Genomic DNA, 10,567 nt, shown 5'->3' on the forward strand with positions numbered 1-10,567 from the left:
GGTAAGTTTCTCAAATGGGAATATTTCTAACGATCGGAGCGTTTTTTGCTGCTGCCATGGAAACGGAACACAAATCCGGACTTTCGGTGAAACGTACATAACTAGGTTGACAGTATAACCTACGAGTGAAATTTCCTCCAGATCGGCCCAGACGTTAAGACGCCAGAGCTGGACACCCAGACAGTCAGAACGACCGATAATAGGGGTCTCCTATAGCGGAGATCCAACAGAACGACCGATAATAAGGGTTTCACATAGCGGAGATCCAATAACGGGTCTCCTATAGCGGATATCCAATAAATATTGACAACCATCGTCAGCAAGTGACTACCTCAAATTGGTAATTGACACAGCATGTGTAATATACCATACTTCCGGGTAACGTACGCATCACTTGAGGTTTATTCGAATCATTAAGCTGAAAAAGCTAGTAGTGACTGATATCTAGTAGTGTTAACGTATTTTTACGATTCTTATTTCAGGGCCTGAATATATTGAAATCTAATAATTGACTCGGTTTAGCGTATTTATTTTGATTTTTGTTGTGTCTAATCTGAAATGAGGGAAAGCTAGTATAATTTTAACGTATTTTTACGACTCCTATTGCAGGGCCTGGATATATTCAAATCTATTAATATATTCAGCGACTCCTCAATGGTCGTTCCCGCACTGAACCTCATCTCTTACCAGATGCCCCTGACTGCAAGTTTATGAGGTTGAGTTTTTGAATTGCCTGCCCCGATGCCAACTCAATTACAGGTACCACGTAATATTCCTACACGAATTCCCCAGACGAAACGTAATAGATTGTATGCTTTATGTCGCTCAATGAGCACTGATCCAATTGTAATCGAGAAAATGGTTTCAATTTGAATATTTGAGCCCTGCGTACGGAACTAGAAATCACCTGGCGTAACATTTCATGAGAAAGAGATAAAGCACAAATATTGTGCTAGGCACACATATTATGCCATTCTGGAAAAATTTAGACAATGCTCAATTATATGGATACGAAAGCCAAAATGAAGTAGGTATCCAACTTTTCACAGTACCTGTACACTCACGCAGTCTTACCGACCTCGACTGAGCAGTGAGCATCATATTGCAAAGATCGCGAACGCGAACGCGGAACCGCAACGAAGTCCGCAATTTTTAATTTTTACTTCGTTTCTAACAAGCCCACAAAAATCGATTGCCATTAGAAAAAGTACTCAATGTCATTCGAATATTCCTGCTGTTACAATTTATCGTATTGAATGTTTTTTATTAGCAATTGTGATTCAATTTGTGCCTATCGAATTAAAATGCTGCTTGAAGGAAGGTTGACCCAATATAAAACCTTTACGTTGAAAAGAAAATGCCTGTGGTTAAAAATATAATCACATAATTTGCCGTTTGACGAGTGTAATTTTATTCAAAAAATTGGATAAAAATTGAGAAACTTTTTTAAACGAACAAACCAAAATCAAAACGCAGACATTATGCGAGGCAATAACTTTGGGTGGATATGGCACATACATATTCCTGTTATGTGTTCATTCATAATATGTGGGATAGGATACTTTAAAAATAAATATGGAAGGGTAGTGATAATTAAAAGATCAGAACTGTTAATAATTTTATTCAATAATATTTTACTTAAACTGGAAATATATTGAATATTGAAAAGGCATGCTCTATTGTAGGACAAATGAGACAAGTGCAAACATGTGTGTTGCATGTGTGGGACAAGTAAGCAACGTCATTTTTGATACATCCTGTCAACAGTGTACCAAGACACATGAAACACCCACGTTGATTGATTATTCCACGTAAAAAAATGATCAAGGATTAAAAATGTACGGCATCAATTATGTCTTTGATTTTTAACAAACAAAATTTATTTTAAATTATTCGAGTTACACAAATATATTTGTGCTGGTGGTAGCAAAATTCTTAATCACCCAGAATCGCTGTTTTTCACTCTTGCTTTGCATCTTTGCATTAGGATATAGGGGAAGCATAGGCAAGGATAAATAATTAGCACAACAGAATCACAATGGACAAAGCAAAATGACGCTTGCATTAGTTTTTATTTCAGGACTGAATTTTTAATCTCGTCTGCTTTGGACTAGGGAAAGGTTCTACTTCAATATTTAAAAAAATGCTATTCCCGCTTCCATACTATTGGACGCAATGCAAAGTAGCCGCTGACAAGTAGACAGAATGACCATGTATCCGTTATCCTGGCCTTTCTGGACAAATACATAAATATATATATTTCCCAAACTTTCGCTTTATTGTTCTTGTTTGCCTGAATGGCTCATAAAAAACGATTTGTTTGATTGCTGTATTGTTTGACAAACAAAATCTTTTAATTTAAATGAATCAATCATTATATTACGCAATGTTTTCGACAGCATTATTGCAATATTTATTAGTTTGCAATGTAAATAGACATAAAAAGTCATCTGACAGTACAACGGATAATCAATCGTTAAAAGCCAAGCATTTGTTTAGCGAGTTTGCCTCATTCAGTGAGCATATCAAATAGAACAGTGGTTCCCACTATTTATTACCACAGCTTATGGCGACTCATCTAGTGATTTTCTACAATGTGATTTTATTTTTGATAAATGAACACAAGAGAACCAAAAAAAAACATAGTGTTATTATTCTAAGGAATATAAGTCTAAATCCTGTCTAAATTTCGGGGAAACACGGCAAGAAGTAAGAAGTGCTGTACAGTGTACAAAACTGCTATACACAAAAAAGCCACATGGTCATTCTTTGTGTAGCAAATTTTTGTTCCTTTGAGAAGATCGTAAAACGGAAACTTTCACAGATTAGGATTTAAATTCAATTTAATTTTTTTTTTTTTAAGATTAACGTATTCGAGTCGCCACCGATCCTAATGGCCAGCATAATTAATCAAAGCTTCCTACATCAATTAACGACCCACTAAGATTCCTTTTGCGACCTACCAGTGGGTAGCAAAGTGCTATGATTAAACAAAGGTTAAAGCTCCAACAATTTACAAAAGACAGGAAGAGACAGTCGTCGAATGGTAAAAAGCGCTTGGTTAAGAGTCTAAAAATACAATCTGACATAGAGTATGTCATATTGTATTTTTAGACTCTTAATAAGTGGGCAATAAATGAAAAAAAGGTTAAGAACCACTGGTTTAGATATTACTTGAATACTTGACAGGGTTTCTTGAGGCATTTCTAACACTTACGAATAAAAATTAGGCAGGCCATATATCTGAAGGAATCGAATAAATCTTAAACAAATGATGAAACATTTACTCCAGGTACAATTAAATAATCAAATTAATAACTTCAATGGAACATGAAAAATAAAAAATTTGTGTCGATTTTATTAAGAATTCGCCTAGTAGTAGGCCTAGCCATTCGTTTAAGTGTATGACCTTATTACCGATCAGTCGATCGCGAACTATTTTAAAGATTTCAGTCGATCGCGGCCGAAACCAGGTTGGCCACCTCTGATATATACCATGGTCCATGACACTGTGAATATGCCACACTTAAAACATCTGAACTATACTTATACAGAATTACACTTTTAAGTTTCACCCTCGATAGAATAACATAACAATCTAATTAGCATATTTTACATAAAATAATAAAAAATTCAAATACTTGCGGTAGCGCTGAACAAAAGAACAAAACTTTGTAACTACACACTTTGGCGTTTTCACGCTTTCTCAGTTTAAAATGAATTCGGTCTCCAACTTAGGAAAATTTGAAAGAGTATCCGGGAAAAGTCCCACTGCTAGTCCATAAAAACATTTCCAATTGGGACAAATTGCTAAACCACGTGGGCCAGATAAATTTGGTTTGATTTGTGGCGCCAAATAGTTCAATTTGGATTGTATTGACAATGACTGAAAGGTGATTCTGTTTCGTTCTAATTATTAAAGTGCAAGTGTCTAGTTTTCGAAAAGAAGTTTTCACTTTCCTTGTACATTCTCCGTTGCATGAAAAAGTTAATGGGGCACAGGATTTCTGTGCAATAGGCCACAAAGGAAAAGAGTTGGACATTACTGGTTTAATCAGCTCATCCACACATCACCTGTCTTTGGTTGATGAGCTATTATAATAGTTTATGAAGTCTTTTCATGACCCTTCATCGCAGCTTGAAGACATTTTCCAACAAGACAAAAATAAAAGTCAGTAGGAGAAAGCAACGAATAATGAAATGATGATCCAGTATGATTATTGAGGGTTTGCCGCCAAATGTATTATCCAAAATTTGAGATACATAATCCAAACACGTATGGTAGCTCAAAACGTAAAGCACAAACTCATAAACTACCTACTTTACAAATCATAAGGCACACCGGTATTAAGGGGCAATGATAATAAATTGCTTAGATTTCGTTTTCAACCATTCATAAGGTGCATCGAACTATAAGATGCAAACATTACTGGTACTGTTTTCAAGTTTGCAATATAGCATAACACACTTCCGGATCGATACATTATAGGACTTGTAGGGCGTGTAGGGCGCACAATTCATTTTTGAGAAAATGAAAAATATAATATTTAAAGCGCGCCTTAAGTTCCGTGAAATATGGTTATCGTTTCGGCGTTTGTATAAACGCCTTCTTAGTTTGGGTCAAAATTGAATATCCGCCTTATGACAACTTACAGATGACTCCGAGACATTCAAAAAACCAATTTGGACTAAGATTCTTAGTTGAGTCAGTAAAATTTGACTCCGAGTGTTTTTGTCAAATCAGCCTATCATCAGCTGGCTTTCGTCATGAGTGAGTAATAACTGAAGTGTATAATTTAAAAGTTTATGAGGTTTTTTCGTAACATTCATCGTTGTTTATTGAAGAAACTTCTTAAGAAAGCGAAAAATGCACACAGCAACCGCAAAAATCAATATAGCAAACATGCTCAGTTCCTGAGATTCCGTCTGACGAATGCGTGGGGATTCACGAGTCACACGTGGCGGGGAATAGTGTGCTCCATTCCATAGTCTAACTCTACTTCTACTAGAACTCATGGAAAACTCGTTAGACCTTGTATGGTGCCTGGTACGGGCTACATTGGGCTGATTGTGTTTGTCAATCAAATTATCTGATCCTCTACGAATTCGTATGCTAATTCCATCATTCTTTGTTGTAAATTTTTCTTCTGGCAATCGAGATTTGTCCACAAGACGAACCTTTACTTTACTTAGAAAATAATGATTTTCAAGTAATTTTAGCAAATGAAGTCTTCTGTTGTCCAGTGACCAAAATTTTTTATTCATTTCTATGATTTTTATAAGTGGTATGTCATCAACGTTCAGTTCTCTTTGTAAAATTTTTCTCACAACATCTTGAATTGTATCTCCGTTTTGAAAGTATGGGAGAATAGAATCCTGGGTGTATCGAACATCTGATGGGCTAACCCATACTCTTGATTCTTCTCGCTTCCACATACTATACATATATTAAACTTACGACAAGCTTTTTGAAAAAACGAAAAAAAGTACAAAAGATTTGTTATTCTTGTTAAAAACACTTTTAGGTATTCACCTGACGTACCCCAAAGTCTAGTCCATCCATTTAAACCGACAACTGATTAACCATTCCCATACTCGACATATACTACCAGTATACTACCAGTACCGGACGAGAGGCCTTGACATATGATAAGGCGGACGTATCAATTTTCCTCTACCCGAATTAAAAAGAAAATTCTCAATTTTCTGCACGTTCGATCCTACTAGCCGTTTTATTATCATACTAAGTCATAAAGAGTAATCTGATCTGTAAACCTTTTGTCATTAAGCTTCTTTCAGTATCTCATCAGATACGTGCGATCTAATCGTGTTGAATTTTTTATAAAACTTTTAATGCAATTAATGAAAAGAACAAGCCGGTAGGCGCCCAGGATCTCCGCTGATAGTTGAAGCTCGCACTCAAGCTACCGGTTATCATTCATATAAACTTCAGAATCTATAACAGACATGTGCAAAGTACGGTTCGCGGGCCAAATCCAGCTCATTGGGTGATTTTAATCTGGCCCGCCCTATGCTGCCACAACCAAACGAAAATCATATTTTGATGTTTTAGCTAAGCATATCTCGAGAAACTTGTTGATTGCGGTTAAATTTAGTTTTGGCACGAGGCCGATTGTTTTCCACTGTTGCTTTTGTAACACTGTAAATATTGTTCATAAAATGTAACTTTTAACGTCGCAATTACATGGTTACTGTGACTGTGGGCAAAATTTTTGGTCCCTAATCCAAAAATCTTGTCCACCCGTGATCTATAACGTCAGCTACCAGTTCATTTTAGGTTCTGCGCGTTTTGTAGACATTCTCTACTGTTGCTAATGGTTAAAATAATGTTCGCTAAAATCCCTAAAGTTTCTCCAGTTCATGGAATATCGAGACGAAAGACAACTTGTTCGAAAGAGTATTTTTTTCTGCGGAAGGTAGCATTCTATATCGGTCCAGCCGTTAAGTCGCCAGAGCTGGACACACAGACAGACAAGCCGTTAGGCGCCCGATATGGATCTCCGCTATCGACAGAGTCCGCGTCATTCCAGTTTACTAACGGGTAATACGGAGACGCCATTGTACAGAGAAAATTGTACCAAAACTGCCAGTTCATTTTGAGCGCTGTGCGACTCATCCGTATCCGTGTGCAATGTTATGCCGTGGATAATGATTAAACATGTTCACTAAAATCCCTAAGGCTTTCTTAATTTATGGACTATACAAAGAAGAAGACTTGTTAGAAAGAGTATTTTCTTCCGCGGAGGGTAGCATTCTCGGAATTTTAATATTCGACTTGGCTGACGAAAAAATGGCGGTAATTTATAATAAAATGGGAATATTTTCAAGGATTAGAGCGTTTTTTGCTGCTGCCTTGGAAACGAAACACAAATCCGGACTTCCGGTAAAACGCACATAACTAGGTTGACAGTATAACCTACGGGTGAAATTTCCTCTAGATCGGTCCAGCCGTTAAGACGCCAGAGCTGGACACACAGACAGTCAGAACGACCGATAATAAGGGTCTCCTATAGCGGAGATCCAACCGAACGACCGATAATAATAATAGGGATCTCCTATAGCGGAGATTCAATAACGGGTCTCCTATAGCGTAGATCTAATAAATATCGCCAATCACCGTCAGCAAGTGACTACCTCAAATTGGTAATTGACACAGCATGTGTAATATACCATACTTCCGGGTTAGTGTAACGTACGCAACACTTAAGGTTTATTCTAAGCATTGAGCTGCAAAGCTAGTAGTGACTGATATCAAGTATAGTTTTAACGTATTTTTACGCCTCTTATTTCAGGGTCTGAATATATTCAAATCTAATAATTGACTCGGTTTAGCATCTTATTTACTTATCGATTTTAATCGGTAAGTATGTTAATAGATATTTGTCTGTCTGTCTGTTAGATGCACGCGATATCTCACGAAAGCAAGATTGAATCTGCTCCAGATTTTGCATGTGCATTCATCATATGTCGTACCAGATACCTATTGATTTTGGATGAATTATGTCGTATAATTAGCGAGTTATCAATTAATTAGTGATGGGAAACAAGGTGTCACTATGGAATAAGAGCGCTGTTTTGGGGGATCGCCTAACTTTCGATCGATAAGTCTTCGGTCTCTAACCAATATTCTCGTTTTGATTTTTGTTGTGTTTTATCTGAAATGAAAAAAGCGCCCAGGTCGTTTGGCGGTGGAATCCTTTTTGTGACTAAAAAAATACTTTCAACGAATACCTTTCACATCGTTCCCAAATATAAGCCACGGTCTTTGCCTCGATTGTTAAACTGTGAGTGACGTGTCGGCTCAAGATTTAAACCCAATGTAACTGACATCTTGTACTCCAACAGCAAATTTTGGTTAATTTATATCCGGTTTAAACAGATCAGCTTCAAAAGTATGATTCATATTTGAGCATATATAGAGCATAAAAATATTGACGATGCGATGCTCAATAATTTATCAGCGACTCCTCTATGGTTGTCCCCGCACTGAACCTCATCGCTCACCAGATGCCACTCACTGCAAGTCATACGCATAAAAGTTTATCTGCTCAGTAATCTCAATCGCTATACTTGTCATTTGAGCCCATGTTGGTTCAAAAATTGTACTGGCTGAGTTTACATTTTATGAGGTTGAATTTTTGAATTGCCTGCCCCGATGCCAACCTAATTACAGGTACCACGTAAAATACCTACACGAATTCCCCAGACGAAACGTAATAAATTGTATGCTTTATGAAGCTCAATGAGCACTGATCCAATTTGTAATCGAGAAAATGGTTTCGATTTGAATATTTGATCCCTGCGTACGGAGCTAGAAATCACCTTGCGTAACATTTCATGAGAAAGAGATAAAGCACAAATATTATGCTGGGCACACATATTATGCCATACTGGAAAAATTTAGACAATGCTCAAATATATAGATACGGAAGCCAAAATGAAGTAGATATTCAATTTTTCACAGTACTTGTACCCGACCGTAGTCTTACCGACCTCGACTGAGAATCATATTGCAATGATCGCGAACGCGAACTCGGAATCGCAACGAGGTGCGTAATTTTTAATTTTAACTTTGTGCCTGACAAGCTTACAAAAATCGATTGCCATTAGAAAAAAATACTCATTGTCATTCGAATAGTATTGCTGTTAGAATTTATCGTATTTAATGTTTTTTATTGTCAATTATGATTCAATTTGTGCTTATCGAATAAAAATACCGCTTGAAAGAGAGTTGACCCAATACAAAATCTTTGACCTTGAAAATGAATAGCCCTGTGGTTAGGAATGAAATCACATAATTTAAAACGGAGACATTATGCAAGGCAACAACTTTGGGTGGATATGGCATAAACATACATATTCCTTTTATGTGTTCCTTTATAATGTGTGCGATAGAATACTTTGAATAAATATGCAATGGTAGTGATCATTGAAAAATGATTTAAAACTTTACCTATAATAATATTTTACTTAAACTGGAATAACATTAGATATTGAAAAAGCATGCTCCATTGTAGGACAAATGAGACAAGTGCAAACATGTGTGGTGCATGTGTGGGACAAGTAAGCAACGTCATTTTGATACATCCTGCCAACAGTGTACCAAGACACATGAAACACCCACGTTGATTGATTATTCCACGTAAAAAAATGATTAAGGATTGAAAATGTACGGCATCAATTATGTCTTTGATTTTTAACAAAAAAAATTTGTTTTAAATTATTCGAGTTACACAAATATATTTGTGCTAGTGGTAGCAAAATTCTTAAATCACCCAGAATCGCTGTTTTTCAATCTTACTTTGCATCTTTTCATTAGGGTATAGGGAAAGCATAGGCAAGGATAAATAATTAGCGCCAGAATCACAATAGACAAAGCAAAATGACGCTTGCAGTAGTTTTTATTTCAGGTCTGAATTTCCAATCTCGCCTGCTTTCTACTAGGGAAAGGTTCTACTTCAATAGTTTCAAAAATGCTATTCACGCTTCCATACCATTGGACGCAACGCAAAATAGCCACCGACAAGTAGAGAGAATTACCATGTCTCCGTTATCCTGGCCATTCTGGACAAATACATAAATATATATATTTCCCAAGCTCTCGCTATATTGTGCTTGTTTGCCTGAATGGCTCATAAGAAAATGATTTGATATATTTCTGTATTGTTTGACAAACAAAATCTTCCAATTTTAAAAGAATTTTTCACTATATTACGCAATGTTTGGAAAGCATTATTTCAATATTTATTAGTTTGCAATGTAAATAGACATAAAAAGTCATCTGACAGTACAACGGATAATCGTTAAAGGCCAGGCAGTTGTTTAGCGAGTTTGCCTCATTTAGTGAGCATATCAAATAGAACAGTGGTTCCCACTATTTATTACCACAGCTTATGGCGACTCATCTAGTGATTTCCTACAATGTAATTTTATTTTTGATGAATGAACTCAAAAAACATCAAAAAAAACATAGTGTTATTCTTCAAAGGAAAATAAATCTAAATCCTGTCTAAATTTCGGGGAAACACGGTAAGAAGTAAGAAGTGCTGTACAGTGTACAAAACTGCTATACACAAAAAAGCCACATGGTCATTCTTTGTGTAGCAAATTTTTGTTCCTTTGAAAAGATTGTAAAAAGGAAACTTTCACAGATTAGGATTAAAATTCAATTTAATTTCTTTTGTTTTTTTGAAGATTTACGTATTCGAGTCGCCACCGGTCCTAATAGCCAGTATAATTAATCAAAGCTTTCTTCATCATTTAACGACTCACTAAGATTCCTTTTGCGACCTACCAGTCGCGACCCATAGCTTGGGAACCGCTGAAATAGAATATTTCAGGTTTATGTCAGAAGATAGAAATTGTGGGCAAAGCTGTTTATTTATTCGTATAGTTTATTCAGGTAGGACTCATATATAATTGACGTTATAAAGACTTGGACTACTAATTTGATAGGAACGATGGCAAAGTGATATGATTAAACAATGGTTAAAGCTCCAACAATTTACAAAAGACAGGAAGGGACAGTCGTCGAATGGTAAAAAGC

The sequence above is a fragment of the Styela clava genome, chromosome 3 (assembly GCF_964204865.1).
Source record: "Styela clava chromosome 3, kaStyClav1.hap1.2, whole genome shotgun sequence".
Lineage (NCBI taxonomy): Eukaryota > Metazoa > Chordata > Ascidiacea > Stolidobranchia > Styelidae > Styela > Styela clava.